The 16163-nt window shown below is 46.0% G+C and overlaps 2 protein-coding genes across 10 annotated transcripts in view; one reads left to right on the top strand and one right to left on the bottom strand.

The window, feature by feature from the left end:
* Window positions 1–7267, bottom strand: part of ASH1L (ASH1 like histone lysine methyltransferase) — a 193922-nt gene extending 186655 nt beyond the window's left edge. Inside the window, exons 1-2 of one of the 4 annotated variants that reach the window (XM_078078559.1) lie at window positions 6961–6978; window positions 6371–6509 (exon numbers count right to left, since the gene is read on the bottom strand). The gene's annotated coding sequence lies outside the window, so the exon portion shown is untranslated. Of the gene's footprint in view, window positions 1–6370; window positions 6670–6960; window positions 7055–7248 lie in introns of those variants that run through there. The other 3 variants (XM_078078563.1, XM_078078561.1, XM_078078564.1) reach the window with 3 other exon arrangements.
* A 102-nt stretch (window positions 7268–7369) lies between these two features.
* The window catches only part of DAP3 (death associated protein 3), a 33529-nt gene continuing 24735 nt past the window's right edge, over window positions 7370–16163 (top strand). For 2 of the 6 annotated variants that reach the window (XM_036067508.2, XM_036067507.2), the window contains exon 1: window positions 7370–7561. The gene's annotated coding sequence lies outside the window, so the exon portion shown is untranslated. Of the gene's footprint in view, window positions 7562–7643; window positions 7808–16163 lie in introns of those variants that run through there. The other 4 variants (XM_036067509.2, XM_036067504.2, XM_036067505.2 and 1 more) reach the window with 3 other exon arrangements.

Here is a 16163-nt window from a genome sequence, read left to right as displayed (position 1 = left end):
AGAGAGCAAGCACATGAGAGGGGGGAGGGTCAGAGGGAGAAGCAGACTCCCTGCCGAGCAGGGAGCCCGATGCGGGACTCGATCCAGGGACTCCAGGATCATGACCTGAGCCGAAGGCAGTTGCTTAACCAACTGAGCCACCCAGGCGCCCAAATCTCTCTTTGTAGTTGCAAGGTGATTACTCTTTTTTCTTTGATATGCTTCTGCATCTAAATTTTAACTCCCTAACATGTTATCACTTCACTTGATGTAATCTATACTTGTGATTTATATCCTCCAATCTTCTTTGAAGACCTTTATACTACATATAATATTGTTTACCCAGGAATTATTATACATGACTGATTCACTCCCCCATTTCCTCAAATGTCAGAGTTAGCAGTTTCTTCTCTCAAAGACAATCTTTTAAATTCTCTCCATTCAGCCCTATTAGGCTTCTTATATTAGTAAACATTTAAATTCTGGTGCTTTCATTTTCAGCAGTGCTGAATTTAAAAAACCGTATCATAAGGAATATCTCCTCCATATTCTAAATAATGTCCCTTATATCAAGAGGCCAACAATATAGCTACTTTCTTAATCTGACACTGTCCACCTGGGGTCTTAGGACAAATAAGACGGAATGAGAGGAGTGATTTGGTATCAAGTGTGTAAAAGATAAAATGTAAAACAAGTCAAAGATTCATGATTTATTTACTATGGGACTATAACATAAGCTATAACAAAAGATAAGTTAACCAAAGTTTCACTAGTGATAGAACTTACATTCATAATTATAACTGTCAGCCTTTTATAGAAGGCTAAATTCTACTTTACCAGCAATCACTTCAAATCTGTACATTCTGATACATCTTTGTAACAACAGGAATATTTACTTTCTTTTTCTACAATATTTCCATACTAGTCATGATTACCCTGTTCTGTACCATGGTTTGTATTTAACAACTGAAGCAATGGTATGGACTTTCAAATGACCACAATTAAAATTTCAAAATTCAAAACAATGTTATTTCATACTGTTCAAGCTGATTTTAGACCAATTTCAGCTCCTGTTCAACATCACCAGTATTATCTGATTTCTTAGTGGTAATTAGATCCAGTTAGAAAATCAAGAACAATAAGAACTCAAAAATGTTTTTAGCATCTTGTTACTAGTACTTAAAAAAAGACTATAAGAGACACATTATTTCTCACTTGTATATTAGAAAAAAGCTTATCAGCTTTTCTGGCAAACACAGGAACTGTTTGCATTTTTCAATGCAAACATCTAAGAAGCAGTGAGGTGAATTCTTTTTTTTTTTTTTTAAGATTTTATTTATTTATTTGACAGAGCGATAGCGAGAGAGGGAACACAAGCAGGGGGAGTGGGAGAGGGAGAAGCAGGCTTCCCGCTGAGCAAGGAGCCCGATGCGGGGCTCATGGCTCGATCCCAGGACCCCGGGATCATGACCTGAGCCGAAGGCAGACACTTAACGACTGAGCCACCCAGGCGTCCCAGTGAGGTGAATTCTACTCCTTCATTTCTTACAGTTTGCAGGGGGAATCCCTATTGACAGGTAAAATAGATTAGAAGTAGTTTAATTTCACTTATCATCAGATACTTTTATTTAAAAAGTTATATAGACCTAACTATGGAGAAATAATTCCCCATTAAAGTGTAAAAAGAATGCATACACTGAAGTATTTATGAATGAAATTATATAACATCTGAAAGATTTGCTTCAAAATAAGCAAAGCAGGGGAGGGGAGGCAACAGAGAGGCCAGTAGATGGGGATATATACAGTGTGATAACTGGGTGGTGGTAACTGCTGAAGCTGGATGTTGAGTACATAAGAACTCACTACACTATTCCCTTCATTTCTGCATGTTTGAAATTTCCCACATTTAAAAAAATGAACAAAATAAAATGGAAAAAGTATACAATCCTGTCATCAACTTGCATATGTCTGAGAGCAAATGACTAAAAACTATGAAAAGCAAAACCAATTAATGCTAAAATAAATTTTATAGATTCTTCAAATATACAAAAGTTAGATGTTCAATGAAGGCAATACAACTCTTGAAATAACAAGGTTATTAAATTTCTGTCATCACTTAAATCTATAATTTATTATGTTGTGCCAACATCACACTACCATTAACCACCCCCAATGAGGCAGTCACTAAAATACTGATTTCTAAAACATGAAATGTAAGATTGACAGTTATCATTAACTAAGAAAACAAATAAGTTTGAAAAGCTAACCTCTCCATACAAAATATAAAAAAATTACAATTTAAAGAAAAAACTAATTTTAAAAAAGTAGCAAAAAACCTCAAAATAAAACAAAAATTACTTTCATTTCCCTCTTTTACAGCAACCAGGTTTAAGACATCTCATGCTTCTAGAAAGGCTGACACAAAGTAGACCTCACAGCAGACATCAGTAAGACTGTATATTACCTTTAAATGACTCAGACCAACACACATAACTCAAATAGAAATATGAAATTTTTAACTAGAGATGCATCACCTACAGATATGGTAAAACTTCTCCACTGTGTATAGGCAGATCATTTTGGCAGAACTGAATGTGGCCACTTCTTTATTTGTAAGGCCTGGAAGACTTAGGATAAAACTTCAAGTGGTACTTCTAATGCCATAAAGACACAATGCCTAGCAAGATATATAGGAATAAAGTTATGCTCCACATTTTAGAACACAACTCAAAAATATGACATGAAAATTGCTTTCATTACCTGATCCTTAAAGATCTTGAATAATTTTTTGTAATTATTACAAGCATTATTTTTTATTTTTTTAAAAGATTTTATTTATTTATTTGACACAGAGATACACAGTGAGAGAGGGAACACAAGCAGTGGGAGTGAGAGAGGGAGAAGCAGGCTTCCCGCGGAGCAGGGAGCCCGATGCGGGGCTCGATCCCGGGACACTGGGATCATGACCTGAGCCGAAGGCAGACGCTTAACGACTGAGCCACCCAGGCGCCCCACAAGCATTATTTTTTAAATAATGAAGTATCTCATATATCCAAGACTATATAAATATGTACCTATATGCACTACACACATGTGTATAACATGTTATTTTAAAAACCCACAAATTTACTACCCAAGGTAAAAATTAAAGAAAATATTAAACTTTTCACAAATTTCCAAGACCTTCTTACAGAGAGGCCATGACAATAAAGAGAAGAGACAATCACACCATTTTTCTTCAGATCTTTCCATTATCTTACCGAATACTGTAATCTATGCTATCAAAACACCTTTCTGAATTTCTTGTTCTTTTAAAAACACAGTGATTATTTTAAATTTCCAGTACTGGATTCATGGGTAGTCTGCCAAACAGCTACTGCATTTTACCTCAGTAGAGTTTCCTGGATGCATGCACACCCAAAAAAATGACATTAAGACCTTTGTTACAAACTCACCACAGAAATACATTGAAAACAAGATAAGGAATGCAACCAAAGTGTGCCTGCTTTTCAAAACCACCAGATGATACCAAAACACATATCATAGCTACAAGTTGCATAGAGAGTGGGAAGACTTTATAGCTTCTTGAGAATTAGTAACAGCAAAAACTCTGCAATTAAGTCATGAAACCTCGACTTCCAGGAATATTCTTCCCTCCTCTGTGCCCTTTTGAAAACTCCACCATCATAGAATCCTTAGCTTCTACTGGATTAGAATCTCTCCAGGGACAGAGGCCATATATTACTCATCTTTGTGTCTCCTGCAGAGAATTGAGTCAATAATGTTTGTTATACATAACATAAACTCCAGTAAATGAGCTTCAGAAGCTTCAGTCCCAATGCAAAACTGCAAAGAGAAGTTTAAGAATAGAAAGGAAAAGAATAAAGCTATAAATATTTGAGCAATATATTTTCTTACCACCTAATTCAGAATCATGTACTAACACTGCAAAAATGAATTTGTAAAGAATAAAGAATAAGGGTGCCTGGGTGGCTAAGTTGGTTAAGCGACTGCCTTCGGCTCAGGTCATGATCCCGGAATCCTGGGATCGAGTCTCACATCGGGCTCCCGGATCAGCGGGGAGCCTGCTTCTCCCTCTGACCCTCTCCCCTCTCATGCTGTTTCTCTCTCTCTCTCTCTCAAATAAATAAATAAATAAATGTTTAAAAAAAAAAAAGAATAAAGAATAAAAAATAAAAGACATGACCTTAAAGTTCTCCTTACTTTCAGCACACTCAAAAACTGTCACAGAATCTTTCACCTTAAACTCATACCAACATCTTCATCTCCAAACAGAGCTCTATGTATTTTAAAAGGCTTTCAAATGAGACCTAAATATATAAAGGTTCTACTTCATCACAATTTAAGTTCCTGAAATTGTATGCATAATTTGTGCTTGTGTTTATGCTCATTTAACAGTGAGCGTCTTTCATCAGATTCTCAGAAGGATAAGTGACCCAAAAAAACTTTAAGAACTACTAATCTAGCATATCAAAAACTCTATTTTCCAGAGATAATACAGTTAAGCTGCCTTAGTTCGAGTATTTTTCCCTCATATTCACTGACGGGATCCTTACTGCAAAATTAGTCTTCAAAGAACTCCTTCAGCTGAGCCAAAAAGTTCCAATATCCACAGGAATGTATAGCAACAATTCGCAGATCCCCAAAACAGTTTATTCATAAATGCCAAAAGAAAATGCAAAAGAAGGTACACTGTATCACAAACTTGCCATGCTTTTAGATTGGTAAATAGACTTGTATCCTTCCACATAAAAATGTCTGGGATATGTCAATTCCCTCCAAGCTGAACAGACTTTTTAGGAAAGTTTTAGTTTCAATTCCAACACTGACTCGTCCTCCTTGCTGGACTTAATAACCCACCACTGTCAAGACAAGTCCCCTCATATGCACCCAGGTTGTTTCAACAGGGTCACCTTGATTATTCTCACCCCAAGGCAGGGACCACTTACTGAGTAATTATTCAATAAACTGTTGAATGAATGAAAGAAGATCCTCCCTCCCATAGATCTAAAGTTAAGCGGTCAGCCGCTCCAGTACAGGCTTAAGCTGTGGAAGACATCCCTCCCTCAAATACACAAGCTAAGTGTCAGAAACGCCCTGATTCCTCCACAAACAAGAAATAATCTAGTTGTGGATGCCCATTCCCTACAGGCCAACCTACGATCCGCACCTACGTGTGACACAACCGATCTCTGGCAGATACAATCCGGCCAGTCGCATATCCCCTATCTTTCTGGAAACCGGATTGGTCTGACAAGACCTCCTGAGCTGCCCGGGGCGTGTGGTGAACGGACTACTAGACAAGTAGTCACAATACTCGAGGTCGAGTCTCAACTTTGTCACCAACTTGAAGTGTGTGACCTTGGAAAAAGGATCTCTTTATGCCTCCCTTTCCTACTTTACAAATGGGAGAAAACCTCTCTTCTACCATTTTCTACCATTTCTACCATTTTCACACAGAGCTGTAGGATCACAAAGACAGAAGGAGCATTCTGAAAAGCCTGATTCTGTGGTAAGTGTTAGCATCAACTCGGGCCTCCTCCACAGCCTCGCGGGGGCTGTTCGGTCAGATACCCCGGGGGTTCTCACGGACACGACCCACTCCAGTCAGAGGAACTCCTCAGACCACAACCGGCTACGACGAACGTGCCCCATCCCCGGCCCCACACAGAGATGCTACACCGTGCGCGACACCGCCATGACTCCTCTTTCCCAAACCGCACGAAGGCGCTCCCCAGCTCTACAATACACACGCGTGTCCACCGGAAGGGAACATCCCCAATTTTCTTTTAAAAATGAGGTAACTCGTGAGGGGAACTCCAGCACACTTACACAAACCCGGGCCAACTCTTCCGGAACACTTTCCTGCCTCGCAGACACACACAAACACAGCCGCTCGACACCAGCAGACCATCTGTCTTCCAGACCAAAAACATGTCTTTCCATGTCCAAACTCCCCAGGAACAGCCATTCAACGTACACCCCCGAGGTGGGCCGAGCGCGCCAGGTCGAGCACCCCCCGAAGCCCCCGCCCGGCCACTCTCCCCAGACCGGGGGGATGCTCCCGCCGCGCCTCCGCGACGCGCCAACTAACCTGTCAGGGGCTCGGGCGACTCCGCCCCCGCTCGCCGACTTTCCCGCCCCCTCCCCCCAGGCCGGGAGCCCGCCCGTCAGGGACACCCCTTCCCCCCCCGCCGGGAGGGACTTCCCGGTACGCTCAGGATCCCCCTCGCCTCCCTCCCCTCCCCCACCCCTGCCGCCGCTCCACGGAGGTCCAGGTCCGGGAGGTGACAGTGGCTCCCGGGCCGCCCAGGCTCGCCTCGCTCACGGAGCACCTAGGCCCGAAGCCTCCGCGGGCGGTTCTGCTCACCGTGTCAGAGGCCGAGGCCGAGCGAGAGGAGAGTGCAGGGAAGAGGGGAAGGGGGGCGGCCGCCAGCAGGCTCCTCCGCGTCCCCGGGTCGGCGGCGGATCCCTGCCGCTTGTCAGGAGGCGGCCCGCGGGTGCGCGGACTGGCGGAAATGCGAGCGAAGAGAAGGGAAAGGCGTGGGGCTGAGCAGGGGCCACCGAGGGGAGGCGGTCCCGCAACCGAGACGGGGATCGTCTCCCCCTCCGCAAAGCGAACCCAAAATGGCGGCGGGAGCGGCGGCGGCAGAGCGGCGGCGGCGGCGGCTGCTCGGGAGGGAGGGCGGGCGCGAGCGAAGGGCGCCTCGTGCCCCCCCACCTCCCACCAGTCCCTCCCCGCGGCCTCCCCCCGCGGCCCCCCCGCCCCCGACTCGGACCGCAGAGCGCGCACGCCCGCCCGCACGCGCCGGACGGTCTCCGGGCTCGCCGCTCGCTCTCCCCCCGACCCCCGCCTTCGGCCGCCTGGCGCACCCGCCGGCCCGTCGGCGCTCGCTCGCACGGCCCCCCGCTCCCCCTCGGCCCCTGTCAGGGCGGTCGGGCGCGGGCCCTCACGCGTACCTTCGGCGGCGCGAGCCCCAGCCTCCTCCTCCTCCACCGCCTCTTCTTTCCTCCCCCCCTCCCCGCCCCCACGGCCACCAACCGCCGCCACGGCCGCCGCCGCCGCCGCCGCCGCCGCCCCCCCACATGCCCTCCGCCCCTCGCGCGTGCGCCTCCCACAATCCCCCCCGCCGGACCGTTCCATTCTCGCGGCCGCAGGAGCGGGAGGGGGGGAGGGCCGGCGCCGCGGCGGGGCTGTCGTGAGGGCTGGAGCCACGCGAGGGCCGGGCAGGGCCCGGGCCGACTCACCTCCCCGGCCGCCGCGCCGCGCCGCCGAGGCTGCCTTCCGCGCTCCGCCGCCGGGCCGCGGTGGGCGCCTCGAGGGCGGCCTGGCTCCCCTCCGCTGGCCGGCGGTTGGAGGCCGCGGCGGCTGCGCGGTGAGCAGCTTCCTGCCGAACGGCCCGAGTTCGCCTGTCTTCTGCGGGAAGCGCGGAGAGCGGCCGGCTGTCGGCGGTGCGTGCTGCTCGCGGCCCTGGGACCCCCGCCGCGCCGCTCGCCGGGGAAGGAGCCGGCGCCGGGGTGCGCCCTCGAGGGAAGGGTGCAGGATCCGAGCCCCCGCGAGGTAGGGGGTGAGGCCCTGGGGCCGGCGGCTGTCCTGGGGGCTTCCTTCCGGGCTCTGTGTGGCGGACTTGGACCCGCCGGGGAGCCCGCGCGCTGGTCGCCTTTCTTGCTTTGTGGTGTAAAGCCCCGCCTGGACTGCTTGGGTTTCTCGCCACTGTGTCCCGCACGATGCGTGTGAGCACTTTCACGCGTTCCTCTTGGCTGGATGATACAGCCTCAACCTCATCCGGCAGCTTGAAGGCAGAGGGTAAAGAAACCACGTATTTCTAGTTCCGTGCTGGCCTCGATCTTCCAGTTCTTGCGTGTCCTTCAGAAAGTTGTTTTTCTTTGTTATTTATCAAAAAAACCCCGAAAAAGTGGACAGAAAAATTAGTTGAGTCCAAATCGGCCTTCAGAGTTGGTGAGATACTATACGCCAAGCAGAGAGTGTTCCCGTTCACGGACCTGGTGCAGGTCAGGTTTGTGGGTGCAGTTGGTAGTGTGTGTCCTGTTCTCCAAATGGTTCACAAAACAGTGCGAACCGAGACCTGGCAGATTTCTGCAGCTCCTGATGCTGCTTTATCAACATTCGGCCCCAACACCTACTTTTTCTCGATGAGGGAATTCAGGAGAACTATGAACTGTCAGAACCCCAAGTCTGCCTAATCTAGTTTTTAGTTTCATCCAAAGGGTAAAGCAGAATACATTCCCGGAGGGATCTCCTTGGGTTCCCTTTCCTTCACTTCTGTGGGCTTGTAGGGATCCAGGAAACAGTTTGAAAATCACTCTACTAGATTGAGCTCAAAGCCCTATTCAAGCTCTAAAGTTCGAGTAGACATACCCCCCTTCCCACATTTCAATGTATGGATCAGGTTTTGTTTGTTTGCTTTGTATTTTTTAAGGTAAAGAGGAAGTGAGCTTTAATGACCTCACTGTATGTTTGCTTTTCCTAACCATGTATTAAGTCTCAGCTCTTTCATGGAGCCTATCTAGGTTTACTTTGATCTTTCTTTAATTGTGTCGTATATGCAAATGTGTTACCCTACCAACATTTTTAATTTGATGGCAGGGACTGGGTCTAACACTTCTTGTGTATTCTTTTATAACCCTAGTGCAATGTAAGTAGTGGAAATGTTAAAAGAATGTTAGATACTTAAAATCTGAGAAGGGAAAGAGAAATATTTGTGGAATGCCATAACGGTAGAGCATGTGTTCCTGCTTTAATAACACTTTGAGGTATATCATCCTAATCCCCATTCTACAGATGAGAAGCCTGAGGCTCAGAGAAGTCCAGTAACTTTATCTTTAGATTTCACTTTGCCTGGGGTGCCTGGGTGGCTCAGTCCGTTAAGCGTCTGACTTCTGCTCAGGTCATGATCTCAGGGTGCTGGGATTGAGCCCTACTCAGCAGGGAGTCTGCTTGTCCCTCTGCCCCTCCCCCCACTCATGCTTGTGCTCTCTCTCTCAAATAAAATCTTTAACTGTGCCTGTCCTAAAAACCTTTTTCACGATACCACATTGTTTTTGTAGTAAAAATTTATCATCACCAACATAAGTATATATGCTACGAAGAAAAGACAATGGATTCCACTGCACCCGTATACAAAGAAGGGTGCTTACTTATGGTTTCTGCCTTCATCTTGCTTTCATGAATTGTCAGCTAAGTATAGACAAGATAGTACCCTGTTCTTTTGTATAAGCTCCAGTGCCTACTAAACAATATTAAATACTCAGTAAAATGACCTTATTGAATGAATGAAACCTGAATTACTTGAACCAAGGAAGGTATGGAAGGCAGAATAATGGTCCCCCAAAGATGCCCATGGCCCAGTCCCTGGATCCTGTGCATATGTTACATGGCAAGAGGGAATTAAGGACGCAGATGGAATTAAGTTTGCTAATCAGCTAACCTTAAAATAGGGAGATTATCCTGGATTATGTGGTAGGCCCACTATAAGTACAAGAGTTGTGAAAAGATGGAAGAGGGAGCAGAAGAGTCAACGGCTGAATGCTGCTATATGACAAAGGCTTGACCAGCTGTTGCAGGCTTTGAAGATGAAAGAGCAGCCTCTAAAAACTGCAAAAGTGAAAAAACCTGGTTCTCTACTGGAGCATCCAGAAAGAACACAACTGTACATATACACTTTGATTTTGGATTTCTAAACCACAGAACGCTGAGGTGACAGACTTGTGTTGTTTTATGCTACTAAATTTGTGGTAATTTGTCACAGCAGCTAGAAACTAATGCAGAAAGGGGAGCCAAATCATGATTAAGCTCCAGAATACCTGCCTTGGATTGTGGTTTTGTGCTTTAATTCAAGAGTTTGTTTTGTTTGGGATGCCCGAGTGGCTCAGTCGTTAAAGCGGCTGCCTTCCGTTCCGCTCAGGTCATGATCCCAGGATCCTGGGATTGAGCCCCGCATCGGGCTCCCTGCTCAGCGGGAAGCCTGCTTCCCCTCTCACACTCCCCTTGCTTGTGTTCCCTCTCTCGCTGTGTCTCTCTCTGTCAAATAAATAAATAAAATCTTTAAAAAAATTAAAGTTTGTTTTGTTTTTAAGATTTTATTTATTTGAGAGAGAGAGAGAGAGCACGAGCAGGGGGAAGGGTGGAGGGGAATGAGCAGAGGGAGAGGGACAAGCAGACTCCACGCTGAGCATGGAGCCAGACACGGGGCTTGATCCTAGGACCCCGAGATCATGACCTGAACCGAAATCAAGAGTCGACGCTTAACTGACTGTGCCACCCAGGCGCCTCCGTGCTTTAATCCATAAAATGAGGGTATGGTTCAACGGAAAGTTTGCCCCAAGTAAAGTGATCTGCACTCAGCCAAGCTGCCTAGATTTCCAATGTTTCCCTGCTGCTCTGCTCCTGGCATCAGTCCCCAAGCTGTAAGTGGACAGCTGGTTCTGTGGCCCCACCATACAGCAGCAGTCTCCGCTAACTAAGCTGCCTTCAGACTTGCCTACTACAATAGAAGCAACTAAACGTTTATTTCATGGTGCTTCCTTGCTGGGGTGTTGTCTGAATGCAGGATAGATAAGCAGGAAAACCTCTTCACTACAAACTTCAAAATAAGGTTTCAAATGTTAAAAAATTTTAAAGATAAAAAACTAGAACATCATCATGGTTGACTTTACATCTGACAAGTTGTGGGTAAATACTATATAAGCATAATAGTATAAATAATTTTCTTTTAACAAGGGAAGAACTCTGAAATTTTGGAGGTGGGGGGTACCAAGATTTTAAACTACTGCTTCAGGTGATGGATTGCCTATTAGTAAAGTATCAGTGGACACTCCAGACTGCATGGGTGCAAAGCCTAGGTGTGAAAAGTTAGGTAGAACCTTAGTGGTAGTAACACATTGTAGATTTAGATACTACAGTTACCTCCATTTAGAAATGAGGAAACAGCCACACAAAGTTTAAGTAACTTGCTCAAGGTCACACAGCTATTAAGTAGGAGAGCCAGGTTTCAGATTTCAACACTTAGATTCTACAGTCCATGCTTTTAGCCATTCTGCCATACTTGCCACTCTGTTTTCTTTGTCTGTAAATTGGAGATACTACCTACATCATAGGGTTGTTGTAAAGGTAAAATGAGTTAATTCACATAAAGCGCTTAGAGCAGTCCCTGACTTACAGAAAGTGTTAGTAATATGTTAGCTATTTCTGTCGTTGGAGCCCTAGATTATTTTCCAATGTGCTTGAGTCACTGGAAGAAAGGAAACATCAATGCGGATGCTCCTTACTTCTGCCTTGACCAGCACAGTCCTTTTATCTCTTTTATATGTTAGTGCTGTCGTTGCTCTTAGCTTGGTAGAAGTTAGATTGCCAGAGGAGGGAAATGTCTGGAAAACACACTAGAGTGCCCTTGTTTTACAGGTAGGAAACTTGGGCCCAGAGAGAAGGAAAAAAAGACTTCTACGAGCTTAAAACAATGTTGTTTTTTCCTGTAGAAAATGTTATGTGAAAGGTACTCATCTGAGAATGCAAAGGGCTTATCAAACAGTCTTGAGGTAGATTTAGATGTGGTGTAAGGACCCAGTACTTTTAATTACTTATCTTCAATCTCTAAGAGTTTGATGCAGCAAGGTTTTCTATCCACAGAAGTATAATTCACGCAGAAAATTATGTGTTAGCTTTAAAGGATTTCACTAAGGGTTTGTTGATTTAATTTTGTAAAATTTACTCTTTGCCTAGGTAATAGCAAAGGGGTTCAGATTCAAAAAGTACAAAAGATACCACCCTCCCTTTTCCTGCCCCCATAGGAACTCATTCCTTCTCCCTGAAAGCAACTAGTATTAACAATTTTTGTATATCCTTCAAAATATGGACCTTTTTACAAATTGTATATATATTTTCCCCCTTTACACAAGTGATAGCTAACTGTATACATTGTTCTGTGCTTTTAATCCCCTACTTAATACATATTGGAGATTTTTCTTCGTTAGTATGCAGAGAGCTCCTAGGGTTGTTTTGTTTCTAAACAGCTGCATGATGTTGCATTGTATGGATATGCTGTTTATCTGCTGGTGACAGATATTTAGGTTCTTTCCATTTTAATATTAGAAACAGTGTTGTAATTGAATAATATATACATAGCAATCTCTGTTTTTATTACGTCACTGTAAAAATGGCTTTGCTTAGGTCTCATAAAAAAAAATCTTTTTAACATGGACACCTTACTGAAGTTTGGACAGTTTTTATTACATAAACAATATTATTAATATTGCTAATTATTGTTAATAACATTACAAATCAAAATCAAAAAAAGAAAGTTACCTGCAACATGAGCACCACCATAGATCAGATTGTTTTTTTATATCTTTTTCTTTAAGTCTTCATGCATCTCCACTTCACAACACTAATCTAATGCACCGTTGGGTTGAGCTCAACATAGGTGTACCCCTGAGCCCTAAAGTTGTAGGGTGGTAAGGCTGGGCATGTGCGTTCATGTAACATGCCTTCTGTGAAGCCTTCAGAAGCCTCTCCGATGTTTCACGGTTCAGTTTGTTGAGGAGGATAGTACCACTGGTACAACCCAGAGCTCGCAGAGCTTTGCACTTGTTCAGGTTTGTCATAATCAGTGTGTTTCAAAGAAACGCCTTTACTTCGAGAGCCCAAACCTGGGGAAGTTTTCGACGTTTATGGCGATGTGTGCCAAGTGACCGCTGATGCGCCAGCGTCCCTGTTTGGGGGCCCCGCAGGCTGCACCCACATAAGACGGCCGACCTAACCAGCGCGTGTGTGGCCACGGCTCCGCTGACCGCCGCTCCCCCGTCTCCCTCCCTCCCCGCGGGCCTCCCTCGTCCCTGAGCCACGGCGGGGCGGACCTGAGGCCAGTTAATAACCCTCCGACGGCCTCGAAGCGTCGGGTGAAGGGAAGAGTCGCACGTGTGGGGCTGGCATCGAGAGGTGAGCAGGGGTGAAGTTTAGCGGGGAAGGCGTGTCCAGAGCCGACAGCCCGAAAGCCTGCGCCTCTCGCGCCCACGGTCAGCCGAGCTGTGAGCGCACAGGAAAAGTCGTCGGAGGAAATGAGAAGCGCGACTCCAGGGCGCACACAGGCCGAGGAGAGAGCGAGCCGGTCTGCTGCTGACGTGGACAAGGTCGCAGCGGTGTGGACCGAGCATTGGAGCAGCGGCACACCTCCTTCTGCCGGAGTCCAGCCCAGAGCAAGGCCCCAGCGCTCCTCCCGGTTCTGGGAAGGCCGAGCCGGGGTCGGAGCTGCGGGAACGCAGCCTGGGGCCGGCAGGGGCTGCTTTGTGGGGTGTCGGCAAAGAAGCCGTCTCTGTGACACAGAAGCGGCCGGTGAAGCAGCAGGGTCCCCAGAAGATGTAGCGCAGAGAATTCCTGGAGGTGGCTACGCGACCGACCCACTTCCCACGTGGACGAGACCGCCTTCTCCGGGAAGACGATGCATCCGGGGCCCTCGTGGCCGGAGAGGAGGGGTCAGTCTGGCTTCCCGGCTGCAGAGAACAGGCTGCCTCTCTCGTTGGGGGCTAAGGCCGCCGAGACTCTAAGGGAAGCCCACGCTCGTCGACCGTTCCGAACATCGCAGGGCCCTTCGGGGTGACGCTGACTCCGCTCCGCCTGTGCTCTGGAAATGGCCCAGCCAGGCCTGGACGACGGCTCGTCTGCCTGCAGGGTTGGCTGAGTGTCCGGAGTCCACCGTTGAGACCTGCTCGGAGAACAGATCCCTTTCCGCATATGCAGATGGTTACCACTTGCAACTATTTATCTGTGTGGCTCAAGATTTCTAATGTGTGAACGAAGTAAAAGCTGAATTTCATTTGATGCTGAAACTGTGAAGAACCTGCAACTCGGTTTCCTAGCTTTTGTTTAACTCTAGCAGAGCCAACATCCAGTGTCGGACGCACAGTAAGTGATTCCGACCTCCGTACGTCCTCAGTGCTCGTCGTGCTCAGTGGACCCCAGTCCCCTTCATCTGTTTCCCCGTGTCCGCCCCCCCGCCCCCCTCCCGCCTCTAGTGACCTGCAGTGTGCTCTCTAGAGTTAAGAGTCTCTTTTTTCTTTGTTCGTTTGTTTTGTTTCTTAAATTCCACATATGAGTGAGATCGTATGGTCTTTGTCTTTCTCTGATTGACTTATTTCACTTAGCATCATACTCTCTAAATCCATCCACGTCATTGCAAATGGCAAAATTTCATCTTTTTGATGGTTGAGTAATATTCCTGTGTGTGTGCACACGCGCCTACCACATTTTTATTCATTCATCTTTCAAGGGACACCTGCGCTGCTTCCATAATATGGCTACTGTAAGTAATGCAATAAACATAGGGGTGCATGTATCTTTTCGAATAAGTGTTTTCATATTCTTTGGGTAAACATCCAGTAGTGGAATTACTGGATCATATGGTAATTCTATTTTTAATTTTTTGAGGAACCTCCACGCTGTTTTCCGCAGTGGCTGCACCAGCGTGCATTCCCATCAACCGTGCTCGAGGGTTCCTTTCTCTCCACGGCCTCGCCGGCACTTGCTGTTTCTTGTGTTTTTGGTTTTAGCCATTCTGGCAGGTGTGAGGTTGTACGTCATTGTGGTTTTGATTTGCATTTCCCTGATGCTGAGTGATGCTCAGCATGTTTTCATGGGTCTGTTGGCCATCTGGATGTCTTCTCTGGAGAGATGTCTGTTCATGTCCTCTGCCAATTTTTAATTGATTGGGTTTTTTTGTTTTGTATGGTTTGGTTTGGTGTTGAGTTGTAGAAGTTCTTTATATCCTGACCCTTTATAGGATATATTATTTGCAAATATCTTCTCCCATTTAGTAGGTTGTCTTTTAGTTTTGTTGATGGTTTCCTTTGTTGTGCAGAAGCTATTTATTTTGATGTAGTCCCAACAATTTATTTTTGCTATTGTTTTTCTTGCCTCAGGAGACAAATCTAGAAAAATGTTGCTATGTCCAATGTCAGAGAAATTATTGCCTGTGCTCTCTTCTACAATTTTTATGGTTTCAGTTCTCACATTTACGTCTTTAATCCATTTTGAGTTTATTTTTTGTGTATGGTGTGAGAAAATGTTCCGTAATTTCTGATTTAGAATTTTATCGAAACAACTTCTAGTTCTCATTGGTTAACTTTATAACTAAATGTTAAAAACTGTGTACTTACAAAAATTTCTATTACATAGAAGACACCTGCAAACTGAAAAAAGGTTCAATATTAATAAAATGGATTTTAATAATTACTTTTCTAAGATCAAAATCAACAAATAGCTGCACAGATAAATGACGGAGACCACCTAGGAAGAACATGGTATAGTGATAAGGATGGAGGCTCTTAAGTCCAACAACCATGTTTGCATGCAAGAGTCTCCATTTTTTAACAGTACAGTGGTTTCCATGTGTCAGAAGAATTGTGAGTTTTCTAGCTCCTTAAATAGAGAGAGGTCAAGTGTGCTTCCCTCCCCCTGCCCCGAAACTGTAATGGGCTGCATTAGAATGTGACCGACTGCTGGCTCTGAGCCAGGTTTGAAGAGGTCTTTAGTGTTTTAGCTCTCCGGGACCTTTGCCACTGCTATGACAAGTCAGGTCACACTGCCACAGGATGAGAGACAGTGTGGAGCAGAGTCAGTCACCCCAGCTAAGGCTGACCTTGCCTAGCCAGCCAACCCTAGATGCATGTGGAAGCCCACCAGAGATAGCCAGACCTGATCCAGAACAAAGAATTAACAAGCCTGAAGCTACGGACTTGTGAGCAATAATAACAAGATATTGTTTGAAGCCACTGAGTTTTGGGGTGGTCTGTTACACAGCGACAACTGGTACAATGCTTAAAAATGATGCTGTGATGATAAAATGACACAAAGCATGTAATGTCTACCGCACATTGCCGGACGTATAGTAATCAGGACTAAACTAATCATGGTGGTTTCTGCTGTTGCTGTTTTATTATGGCTACATAGCAACATTTTTTTTTTTAAAGATTTTACTTATTTATTTGAGAGAGAGATACATAGCAAGAGAGGGAACACAAGCAGGGGGAGTGGGAGAGGGAGAAGCAGGCTTCCCGCGGAGCAGGGAGCCCGATGCGGGGTTCGATCCCAGGACCCTGGGATCATGACCTGAGCCGAAGGCAGACGCTTAACGACTGAGCCACCCAGGCGC

Source organism: Halichoerus grypus, chromosome 7 (assembly GCF_964656455.1).
Source record: "Halichoerus grypus chromosome 7, mHalGry1.hap1.1, whole genome shotgun sequence".
Taxonomy (NCBI): Eukaryota; Metazoa; Chordata; class Mammalia; order Carnivora; family Phocidae; genus Halichoerus; species Halichoerus grypus.
This window is presented reverse-complemented; position numbering and strand designations above follow the sequence as displayed.